This window comes from Jaculus jaculus, chromosome 18 (genome assembly GCF_020740685.1).
Source record: "Jaculus jaculus isolate mJacJac1 chromosome 18, mJacJac1.mat.Y.cur, whole genome shotgun sequence".
Lineage (NCBI taxonomy): Eukaryota > Metazoa > Chordata > Mammalia > Rodentia > Dipodidae > Jaculus > Jaculus jaculus.
In genome coordinates this window covers 25,183,406-25,196,763 of record NC_059119.1, presented here as the reverse complement: position 1 = coordinate 25,196,763, position 13,358 = coordinate 25,183,406, and positions in this window count along the sequence as shown.

Sequence of the window (13,358 nt, the reverse complement as noted above, 5' to 3'; positions counted from 1 at the left end):
TCCCAAATCCTCACAATACAGAGGCGGCTTGGCAAAACTCACATGTGAAGCCATCCCAGTCACCTGTAGAGCGTGTGTTGTGCCCAACAGAAGGCTGTGTTGCTGCAGTGTGGGGGAGGGGGGCTTGTTAGAGAGGACAGTATGTGGATCTGTTGTCTCCTAGGGATCACAGGCAGAAGAAACCCATCCCCCTGCCAGCATGTGAATATCCCATCTGGACATTGTGACTTACCTGGATGTACCACCTGTTAACCTGTTGACAGATTCTATTCACACATGTCCTTACTGCTGGTCGACCATGCTTGGCCACGGATTTGGCAGATTTAGCAGAGGAAATTGAAATACAGAGGGAATCTAGCACAGAAACAAGGAATATTTAAAAACAAATGCGATATAGCCGGGTGTGGTGGCTCCTGTCTGTAATCCTAGCACCAGGAGCCTGAGGCAGTAGGGTAACAGTCAGACTGAAGCCAGCCAGGACTACATGGTGAGTCTGAGGCCAGTCTGGGCAATGCACTGAGACTCTGCCGCACCAACCAATGAATAAATAAATAAATATTAAATTATAGAACTGCTTACTGATACAGAGAAGAGGAAAAAGTCAATGGAATACAAGGCGTTTCAAAGTGGCCAATTGAGGATGGGAGGAAAGCTGTGGACAGAAGACACGTCTGGGAAACTTGGCCTGCTGGATCCACAGGTTCTGCATCCTAGGATGCATCAGACTGCTGGTTGAAAATATTTGAAAACAAGATCAGATGCCCTGCCAGACCATTCACCGACATTTTCCTTAACAGCAATTCCTTAGACAATATAACAACTGTTCACATGGCATTTATACTGTGATGCGCATGAGATGTATGTGGAGATGCCATTTTACATAAGACACTGGAGCATCTCCATATTGCTTAGCGTCCATGGAAGTCCTGGGACCAAAAGCTGATTGTTTTCACTCTGCAGGACTGAGACCACCAATGCCTGCTATGTTCATGCTAAGCGTGAGCACTGCTGTGAAGGCTTGATATGCATTCAGTCGTTGGTTGTCACGACACACACAGCTAGCCTATTTCCCTTGAGCCTCTAGAGAAGTGAACTGAGGCAAGATAATATAGTTTAAGGGCCACAACTCTAGTATGGCACCAGAATCTATTGTTACAACTCAAAAGTTATATTCTTTCTCACACATGCTTATTTACATCTGTTTAGTTCAGTTTGGATATAGCATGCTATCTATCTTAGGCACGCTGTAACTGATACCTCAGAATCAGAACTTAAAGTGGGTGGTAGATGGAGCTGATTCGATAACTACCAAACTACCGCCATGTAATATTAAGTACTTACATAATAACTGGCAAGTTGTGTGGATTTTATGGTAGGTATATGAAATAGTGCTCATCAAAAATATTTCCATAGTCATTGCTAAGACAATGTCTCTTGATGTGTTAAAAATTAACTCTGACTTTATATTGATTAGGTGAAATAAAATAAATCAATCAAAATAATTTATTATTGGCCCACACTTGTATATTGTCATAAGTTTTGCAATGTATTGGTGTCACTGCTATTTTTCTGAGCATTATATCTCATTCTCCATTTTCAGTAAAGATTTTGATCTTGAGAATACTATAATTTGATCATAATCCCCTCCTATTCCCCTCGTTTGTCTTTCACCGCTATTCCACTGAGCCCCTCCCTTTCTCCCTAGTCTTTCTGTTTTGATGCTTCATTCATTTTGTTCTCCTCTAAATGCTGATGGGTTCAGCGTGGTGTACACTTTATGGGGGTAATGTCATCCACTGTGAGGTCATGAATGTATCAAGTCAGTTCATGTCCAAGGGCAATTTCCCAAAGCATTTCTTACCCTGTGGCTCTTACATTTTTTCTGCCCTCTTTCCTGCAATGCTTTTAATATGCACTTATTAGTTATTTTTTAAAGAGAATTAGCTGAAAAGATAGAACCTGTATTTTATAGATAATAAATTTCAAATTGTTGACATGTTCAATTAATCTTCCTCTCTGCATATCATAATTTTTCCAAATGAAAAAGTACTCTTTACAAGTGCGGATATGTTAGATAATTTCAAGGAAAACACTGCTAAGCAGAGCTGATTCATGATTCTATTTTTTGGATTAAATTGATATCTACTTTAGATCATATATTTTCAGATGCTAATCAAATGTACTTTTCATTGAGAAATATTTTCACAAATTGAATGCTAAATAAATTGTGTATGTTTATAATTATTTTGACTTTTTTACCAAACGCAGATGTCAGAAAACTAGAGGTCATCTAAACTTCATTCTGCTTTGCCTCTGAAAATCAATTTGCTGTAATAAAAATAAAATTGCTATTAAAATATCCCTCTCACAAGTGAAGATACTTGAATGAGTAATCTAGAATTTAAAAATTAAATCCTGAATACCACTTGAATTCTGTTTAATTTGTTCAGTTTTCCTTTCGCAAGATTAAATTTAAATGTCTTCTTGTTTGCAATCTTGCCTTTCAAAAATCTCAATTTGCTAAAAGCTCAAAAGCTGGGTTTTTGGGGAATCATTTGTTGAGTAAACTTATTAAAAAGTGATAGATATTTTTGGATAAAATGCATGTCAAATTTATAACACTCATTTAAATAATGTTTAATGCCATTGTAAGACATCTAATTTACAAAATATTTCCTTAAAGGCTCAAACTTTTTTTTTTTTTACTTGACTGATATCAGGAGACAAAGTCAAAAGCATGTGTTGCCAAAATGAATTTTTGCAGTCAACATGTTTGTCACATGCATTCTGTCATTTACTTGTTCTGTGTATATGCTAATAGTCATGTATTTTGGCTATTGTTTTTCTCACTATCATTAGAATATTGTGGCTTATTTAAAAACAATCAGGAATTATGTGTTCCTAGAGTAGCAGTTACCTCCTGTAGTAGTTTGAATAGATGTCTTAAGAGACATCTATTTAGATCTCCAGGTACCTGGTTGGGTGGATCCTGGGATTCAGCCATAAGGTATATTTGGTGGCAGATCTGAAGTCCAGCCAAAGATAGGCAAAGTGCTGGAGTTCTGCTTCGGGTTTCTGAAGTGTTCTTGCTTGTGTTGGTGGTTGCTTTTCTCTCTGCCTGGGCCTGTGGAAGGGGACCAACTTCTTCTGCCATTATGGACTTTCCTCTGCATCTGTCAGCTTCAACAGATCCCTTCCTCCCATAAATTGTGTCTGGTCTGTAAGTTCATCCTAGCAACCTGAGGCTCACTCCTATACCTCCTCATTGGGGGTACAAAATAAGCAGTTGGAAAGGGTTTATCTGCTGATTACAGTATCAAGGGGAAGTTTCATTATATTAGGAAAACAATAGCAAGAGCAGAGAGCAGGACATCCAGGACATCATGTCTCCACACAGCAGGAAGGAAGTAGAATAATCAGAATGTGGCAAGCAGACTTGAATTATAAGATCCCAATGACACACTTCCTCCAGCAAGGCTCCTCCTCCCAAAGGCTCTATCAGCTGGTGATTAAGACTCTTTTTCTTCTTCTATGTTTTATTTATTTATTTAGGAGAGAGATGGGGAGGGGGAGAGAGAGAGAGAAGGGAAAGCCGACGGACAGAGAGAATGGGTGCAGTAGTACCACCGGCCACTGCAAACGTGCTACAAATGCATGTGCCACTTGTGCATTTGGCTTTATGTGTTTACTGGGGAACTGAACCTGGATCCTTTTGGCTTTGCTAGCAAGTGCCCTAACCATTAAGCTATCTTTATCATTAACACATGAGACAAAGGAGGGCATTTCACATTCAAATTACCACAACTACTAGCAATTGCTAGCGCATTTTTTGATCCATAGGTCCATTTAGTATAATGTTCTTTTTTAAATTTAAAAAAATGTGTTTTATTCTTTTTATTTATTTGGGGAACGTGGAAGAAGAGAGAAAGAGGGAGAGGGAGAGGGAGGGGGAGAGAAAGAGAGAGAGAGAGAGAGAGAGAGAGAGAGAGAAAGGGAGAGAATGGGTGCACCAGAGCCTCTAGCCACTGCAAATGAACTCTAGATGCATGCACCACCTTGCGCATCTGGCTTATGTGGGTTCTGGGGAGTTGAACATGGGTCTGTTGGCTTCACAAGCAAGCGTGTAACTGCTAAGCCATTTTTCAGCCCTAATGTTCTTTTAATAAAGATGATAAAGTTGCACTTCACTAAAATTTTTATTTGTGCTTTTACTGAACAACACATTAATTTTAAATGAATTCTCTTGTTCAAACTACATTCATAATAACATCTAATGTTTTATTTTTAGTAGAATAAAGCTTTTTATTTTTTTGGATATGGAATCTCATTTATCCCTAGGCTGACCTTAACTTCTGCTTTGAAGCATGGGATGACATTGTGCTCCTCATCCTCCTGCCTCTCCTCCCCAAGTTCTGGGATAGAATGAGCTTTCAGTCATTTCATTTACTTCTCTTAACGAGAAAAATATGACCAATTACTAGAACTAAATAGAATAATTTTCCATTACAAACTTTAGATAATAATTATAAAAGTCTCTTTTCATTTAGTAATTTATAAAATACTCCTTCTTCCCTTCAAGGCTATTATTTATTTTCTCTGTAGAGTCCTAAGAAAATTTGGGATAACATATATGTGAAACTAATTTAAAAGGCGGTCATCTGATCTAATTTAAGAGGTTGTTTTATCAGATAAACAGAAGTTCTGCATCCAGTGAATACATTAATTCAACATCTATAAGCATCACTTGAAAATTCATAACTTTTGAGGTTGTGGCCATAGCATACTCAGGTATTTTGCTCTGGTTTTCGTATGATCAGTGATGTCACTACAGTCTCCACTGTGGAACGAAAATGAAGACTAGGTTGGAGGAGGTGAACCAAGAAGTGCAGAGGACTGGCACATGATTGAGAATGTCTTAGAGCCAATGCTCTATGCTTGCTTCATTCTCTCCAGATGTGGAAGGTGCTGCACATGAAGAGAGAGAGAGAGTGATTTTGTGGGACTACTCTGAGATCTTGAGGTAAGACGCGAGGGGCTGCTCTGAACAACTTACAAAATAATGCATGCAACCACTGGCTTTAAAAAAGGTCAGAAGAGCCGGGCCTTTAATCCCAGTACTCGGAAGGCAGAGGCAGGAGGATCATCATGAGTTCAAGGCCACCTTGAGTTGACATAGTGATATCCAGGTCAGCCTGAACTACAGTGAGACCTTACCTCAGAAAAAAAAAAAGAAAAAAAAAAGGTCAGAAGAAGTTAGTTTTCCAAGTAGTGTGATATAGAGGTACAGCATCATTCATTTCAATGTTTAGTTATCCCAAAGTTACTTGTTGTACAGAACATGTTTTCCTCTATGGAATGATCATGGTAGTCACGTTGAAGCTCACTACCCAGGGATGTGTAGGTTAATGTCTGAATTCTCCATTCTATTCTGTTTGTATCCTTATGCTAGTAACATACTGTTTGATTTCTGTAGCTTAGAAGTAAGTTTTGATCTCAGAAAATGAGATTCTATAAAATCATTGAAGTTTAGTTTTTCAAAATTATCTTACCTATTTAGGGACCCTTGCAGAAGGTGTTTGAGGGCTGAATAGCCTATGTCTTTTTAAATGGATGCTGGGAGATACCTGTACACTCATGTTCATTTTGGCACTATTCACATGAGCCAAGATAGAAAACCATCCTAAATGTCCACCAACAGATGAATGATTAACCCTATGGCACATAGTCACAATGAAGTTTTTTTTAAAAAATTTTTATTTATTTATTTGAGAGTGACAGACACAGAGAGAAAGACAGATAGAGGGAGAGAGAGAATAGGCGCGCCAGGGCTTCCAGCCTCTGCAAAGTAACTCCAGATGCGTGTGCTCCCTTGTGCATCTGGCTAATGTGGGACCTGGGGAACCGAGCCTTGAACTGGTGTCCTTAGGCTTCACAGGCAAGCACTTAACTGCTAAGCCATCTCTCCAGCCCCACAATGAAGTTTTATTCAGCCAAAAAGAAGAATAAAATCATATCATTTGGAGGGAGTGGATGAAATTGAAGACCATAATGTTAAGTAAAATAATCCAGACTCAGAAAGATATGTTTTCCATATCATGTGAAACCTAGATTTTATAAAGATACATAAGTATAACATGAAGTAAAAGGGAACTATTGGGGGAAGTAGGGTATAGTAGGAAGAGTAGGCAAAAAGGAGGTTGCAGGGCAGGTAAATATGAGCCAAAGATATATGCAAAGTGCATGTGATAATAAAATCCATTATATTGTATGCTGATTTACAAACAGCTAGTATCAGGCATGGTAGCTCATGCATACTTAGAATCCTAGCACTTGGAAGGCTGATCTGTGAGCTGGAGACCACCCTGGGTCACATGATGAGTTACAGGTCTGCCTGGGCTACATTGTGAGATACTATCTCAAATAAAAGAAAATCAAATAAGCAAATGGATCATGACTGTTGGGGAGCTGGAGAGAGATACCACCAACTTTTACTCCCTAGCACACATGTAAAAATCTGGGCAGCCATGCATTTCTGTAAGCCCAGTCCATGGGATTTGGGGGAAGGTAGGTAGGATCTGAGACCCAGCAATTGCTAGGGCTCAGTTACAGCAACTCCCGGTTGAGAGAGAAACCAGTCTCTGGAAAATACATGAATGAGCAATAAGAAGAGACCTGATTTCTCTCTGGCCTCAGCATGCATGTGCATGGAATGTGCATATACCACACAATACACACATACACATATGCACACACACACACACCAACACAGATGACTTTTGGAATTTGAGTAGGAATTGGATTGACTTTATGTATCACTTTGGGCCATATATAGATCTTAGCAATATTAACATTCCCAATCTACTAACCTAATGCTTTTTATATTATTCAGAGTTCTTAATTTCCTCTGCAAAGACTTGAAATTTTCAACATGCAGAACAAATCCTTTACTTGTGTAAATATAATCCTAGGTAATTTATTCTTTTCAATATTACTCTATGTGGAATTGCTTTGCTAATTTCTGTTTTGGATTGTTCTCTGATGGTATATTAGGAACACAAATAATTATTTGCAAGTTTACTTTGCTTGCTCTGCAACTCTTCTAGATTATTTTTTGTTAGCAGTAATGGCCTTTGGTGGATTGTTTGGAATTTTCTATATATAAGATAATGCCATATGAAAATAAAAAACATTTCACTTCTCTTCCAGCTGAGACATCTTTCATTGATTTTTCTTGCCTAATTGCCCTGTCTCAAACTTCCAGTAAACTTCGTATAGCATTAGTGAAAGCAGAAATCCTTGACTTTCACCTGGTCTTAGAGAAAGGTTTTCTACCTTTCATCATTGAGTATGGTATAAGTTTTAGGTTTTCAGGAACATATTTTATCACATTAAAATTTCCTTCTGCTTCTATTTTTCTGAGTGGTTTTTAAATGATGGAAAGGCATTGAAGTTTTCTAAATGCTTTTTTGCATTTATTGGGGTTACTGGGCTTCCCCTCATTGTTAATATAATGTGTTATAATGGTTAATTTTTTAAATGGTGAATTACTCTTGTGTTTCAACACAAGCCTCACTTGGGCCACAGTGTATAGTGTGTATGTGTGTGAGTATGGTGTGTGTATGCATTATTGTATGTGTGTGGTACACACTTGTGTACCAGAGCACATGTTTATCTGTGCCCATGTGTGGTATCAACATTGGTATCTTAATCTCTGTCTCTACACACACACACACACACACACACACACGTGCATGCACACACACACATCTTTATATGTGTTACATGTGTGTGGTCTGTGTGTAGTATATGTGTGTGGTGTAGTATGTGTCTGCTATATACATCTCTATACATGAACACAGACACCAGAGCAGAGCATCAGGTATCCTCCTCCTCTTTTTGCTCATCTGCATATCTTTTTTTTTTTTTTTTCTGCTGAAACGGGGTCTCTTCCTCAACCTGGAGCCGATGTCTTTCAGTGAGTTCCAGTGATTCTCTGGTCTTCATCCCCCTCCCAGACTAGGGCCACATAGATGAGTGGTCACACACAGCTTCATAGGAGAGTTCTGAGAAGTAAGTCCTGGTGGTCTCAGGCTGGAGGGGCCCTCTGTTTCAGCGGCAAGTGCTTTTAGCCATGGAGCCATCTCCCACAGTTACTTTTTGAAGTTGGATCTGTCACTGAACCCAGAACTCACCAACTGGGTTAGAGAAGTGAACCAGCAAATCCCAGAGATCTTCCTGTCCCCACCTCCCTAGTTCTGGGATTACAAACCAGCAAGCATTTTACATGGATGCTGAGAATCCGAACTCGATCCTTATGCTTGTATAGCAAGCACTTTAACACTAAACCATATCCCCAACCGCTGTATAAACATTATTAATGTCCTCAGATTTAAATTTAGATTGCTTGTATCTTACGAAGCCATTGAAATCTATATTTATAAAAGGCGCTGGCCTGCTAATGAATGCAATGATAGTGCTGGGTTAAAATGTCATTTGGTGCTGTGATTTTTGGAGTGTGTGTGTCGGGGGCGGGTGGTGGCTGTGTTCGTGAGTATAACTGTGAATGTGCCATAATATGCACTTGGAGGTCAAAGAATAACTTTGCATATTGGTTCTTGCCCTCCAATTTGCTTGAGCCAGCATCTTTCATTATTCACTGCTGCATTTGCTGGCCTGTGAACTTCCAGGGGATTCTCTGGTCTCTGCCTCCCGTATCGCTGTAGGACGCATGGGTTGCAGAAGCCAGTGCTACTGCTTTCAGGTTGATGTGCCTTCTGGGATCTGAGCTCAGGCACACTGGCAAGGCAAGCACTTTTGTCCACCCAGCCTTCTCCCCAGACTGGCAGAGTTTTTATTTTTCTCTTGAGCCAGTTTCAATAGTTTGCTTGTTCTAGGAATTCAGTAATTTCATTTAGGTTATTTCATTTGTGGGCTATAGATCCCGTTATTTTCCTGTAACACCTTTCATTTATACAAGAGCTGGAGTCATGCCCCTGCTTTCAGTTCTGATATTTACCTTCTCTTTTTTCCCCCTTTGTTTGTATATCTAAGAATTTGTCAATTTTCTTGATGTTACCAAATAATCAATTATTAGTTTCAATAATTCTTTATACCATTTTCTCTTCTTTATTTCACTCATCTAAACACTAATTTTTATTTTCTTATTCTTTCTATATTTCTATATTTAGTTTTACATTCTAATCTAGTTTCATAAGGCCATAGGAATAAAAATTTAGGTTCTTGATTCTTAAAAATATTTTATTTATTATTCATTTTCAAGCAGAGGGAGGCAGAGAACAGTGAGAGAGAGAGAGACAAAAATAGAGAGAGATAGAGAGAATGAGAATGGGTGTACCAGGGCTTCCTGCCACTGCAAATGAACTTCAGATGTATGAGCCACCCTGTGCATCTGGCTTTATGTGGGTGCTGGGTAGTCAAACCCAGTCTTTCAGGCTTTGATTAATGGCTGATACATCTCTACAGACAGGTTGTTGATGTCTGTTGTAGTTTTTATTTTGTGGTGCTGGATATCTAACTGAAAAGCTTACAAATGACAGCCAAGTTTTCTACTACTGAGCTGTACTCAAAACCCATAATGTAGCTTTTATTTGTTTGTTTGTTTTTAAGACAGGGTCTCCTTTGTAGCCCAGGCTGGGATCAAACTCTTGATCCTCCTGCCTCTGTCTCCTGAGTGCTGTGATCACAGATGCATGCTATTATGTCCAGCACATACTGAAGATTTTTATAATGATGAGATATACCCTGAGTACTCTTACATTGCATTCTTTTAGTTTCATTTGGCTCATTTAAAAATTTTTTCATTCTTTTTTATTTTCTAATTTCCACTGGTTTATCCACTACTTATTTAAGGCTGTTGTAATTGTTAATCTCTGGTTGTTAATTGAACAGAATTGAGAATCACTATGGGAACAAATCTCTGCTCACATTTTCTAGATTACATTAGTTGAGGTGAAGGACTCACCATATCTGGGCAGCTCCATCCTTGGGCTAGGTTTGTGGGCTAGGTTAAAAGGAGAAAGCTGGCTGATCCAATTCATCTCTGCTACTTCCTCCTTGATGAGGTGATGCCTGGCTATCTGCCCTGCCTTGTGCCATGCTTCTCCTGCCATGACGGGCACTTCCCCTCCCAATTCTAAACTGAAATAAACCCTTTCCTTCCATGAGCTGCTTCCAGTTGGTATTTTGTCTCAGCAGTAAACACGCCCAGCCCCATGCGACTTTTAAAATATGTTTTCTAGTTCTTCCTGACTTCTGACTATATTCCATTGTTATAGGAAAAATAGACATTGTATGGTTTCAGTATTAATTCTCTGAAACTTGGTTTGTGATCTTACCAATGGTCTAGTCTAGAGACTGTCCCATGGGCACTTGAGAATGTATACTCAGCTGCTGATGCCCTGAATGTTCTATGTGTACCCATCGATTTAGTTGATTCACAGAATTGTTAAAGACCTCAGCATCTTATTTATATTCAGTCCATAAGCCCTACCCATAATAAGGTGGTGCATTAAAGCCTCCAAATACTATTATGGAACTATGCTCTAGTCTCTTCTGTTTTATTAATGCTTGTTTCATCTGTGTTGATGTTCTGGAGTTTAGTGCATGCATTTTGTAATTGTTATGGCTTCTTGATAGATTGGCCCTTTAAAAATATGCAGTGTCCTTCATTGTGTCTTCTAGTAGTATTTTACTTAAAGTCTGTTTAATCTGGTATTAGCGTGGCCACTTTAGCTCTTATTTGGTTACCATTTGCATGTAATATATTTTCCATCCTTTCACTTTCAGCATATTTATGCCTGTCTTAGCCTGTTTTGTACTGATATAACAGAATGCCATGGGCTGAGTAATTTAGAAGGAAGAGAAATTTGTTTTTCATGCTTCTGAAAGGTAGAAAGTCCAAGATTAAGAGTGTGGCTTCTAATGAGGACCTTACTGTGTCATTCATCCTGTGGCAGGAGACAGAAGGAATTACTGAGCGCTAGAAAACAAGAGATCAAATTTGAAGTTTCAAGCACTATTTCAATTGGCAATAATCGATTCAAAAGGGTGGTGTCCTCATGTTCTAATCAGCTATCTCTTAATAATGTTGTGTTAGTAATTAAGCTGTCGACATCCCAGTGTATGTGGGAGACATATTTAAACTACTGCATTACACCCACTGTCCCCCCACAATTCATGATGTATTCACATACCAATTTATTCATTCCACCTCAATACCCTCAAAACAAACAAATTCCAATACAAACCCAGAAGGTCAATACACCGAGTCTCATCCAAATCATACATGCGTGAGATTTAAGGGACATATTACCTTTTGGTAATTTCCCCTGCAGTTGTGAACTCATGATATCAAAACAAATTATCAAGCTTCCAAAACACAGAGGTGATATGGGGAAAACATGTATATTCCCATTCTTAAAGGAAGAAATGAGCAAGGAAAACAAACAAAAAATGTATAACTGTCCTCACATCACTTCACAACCCAAGAGGAAAGGTAATATTAGATTTAAGATGTCAGCATAATCAGCTTTGACTCCATGTCCTGCATATAACTTTCTTGGACTCAAGAAGCTCTCACAGGTTGGTGTCTTATTTAGGTTGGCTAACTTATTCAGAGAGAAAACAGGGACAAGAAACACTTTCATGTTATCATTTCAGTCTTTGAATCACTTATTACTACTTCTCTTCATTCACCATAAGCAGCCAAAAGAAGCCATAAAATTCCTTGAACATGTTTCTGTGACTTATAACTTTCCTAGGCTTGCAATCAAAACGGGCGGCCATTCAATTCAGGGATTCTGTTTCATTGTGACTTTCCATTAGCTGTTGAGCTAGTCAGGAGTCATCTATGTTAGCCTCACCCTTGTAGAAAACCTTGTCTGAGCCTCCAGGCTTTGCAGGACATCTTTTGACTTCTAGGTGGAGGCTGTCATAGCTCCTTCAGTCATGTGTCATAAGAGCCATTAACACATGGATGCCATCTAAACTGACCATTTATGCCTCTCAGGCCTGCAGTACAAGCCACACTTGGGCTGATGTGAGCCATGGGTAGGGGAGCAGAAGAGTATTGCTACTGAATCCAGGAACAGAACCCTGAAGGAGCCCCAGAAGTGAGTGCTGATGCCCCGTGGTGTGTCTTTCGGAATCCTAACTTAAAGCTCATAACTTGTGTCAAATATTGTCAAAAGCTTTACAGGTCATTATCTCATGGGCCTAAGGAATAAAACTGGTTTTCTTTTCTTTTCTTTTTTCTTTTTTTTTGGTTATGTTTACATGTGTGCATGTGTTTATGCATGTTCCATATGGATGCCCATGCAGGGGGCAGAAGTTGACTTTGTGTGTCTTTCTCAATTACGCTCCACTTTCTTTCTTTATTTTTTCTTTGAGACCGGCTTTCTCACTGATCCTAGAGCTCACCAATTCAGTAAACCACAGAGATTCACACAACCTCTTTCATGCTGGGATTACAGATTTGTAAAACTATGCCTGGCTATTTATATGCACTGTAGGGATCCAAATTCAGGTCTTTATGCCTTCTCAACAAATGCCTTACCCTGCCCCATCCTGAGCCATTTCCTCAGTCCCAGTTTTCTTTTATTAATATCAGTATCTTTAATAAATAGTCAATGGGCCAAACCTTTTGCATCCTCTCCTGAGCATCCTTGTTTATTGTTTACCTGGCCAGCCTGAGTTTTCTAAAGCATTTAACTCAACTTTCTTTTTTCTTTTCTTTTCTTTTCTTTTCTTTTCTTTTCTTTTCTTTTCTTTTCTTTTCTTTTTTTTCTTTTCTTTTCTTTTCTCTCTTTCTTTCTTTCTTTCTTTCTTTCTTTCTTTCTTTCTTTCTTTCTTTTTCTTTAACTAATATTACTATTTAATGCAATGGAAAAAGTTGACATTTAAACATGCAGGAGTCAGGAAATTCAATTAAAATGATCATAATAATATGAATTTAAGCCACACCCTGTATTAGTTTTCAAATCTATTCAATGCCATAGATGTATGTTGGCTAACTTATTCAGAGAGAAAACAGGGACAAGAAACACTTTCATGTTATCATTTTAGTCTTTGAATCACTTATTACTACTTCTCTTCATTCACCATAAGCAGCCAAAAGAAGCCATAAAATTCCTTGAACATGTTTCTGATTTGATATTCCTTCTGCTAGGCAATCTAGCCTGTCAACATTAACTTCTGCCATGCATAAAAATCCTAGGACACAGATACTCCTTCCAAGTTCTACGTAACAAAAATGGGCTTCACTCACGTTTGCACTGACATAACTCCATTCCATCTAAATCTTCATCAGAATTGCCTGTACCATCCACATGTATTCCACC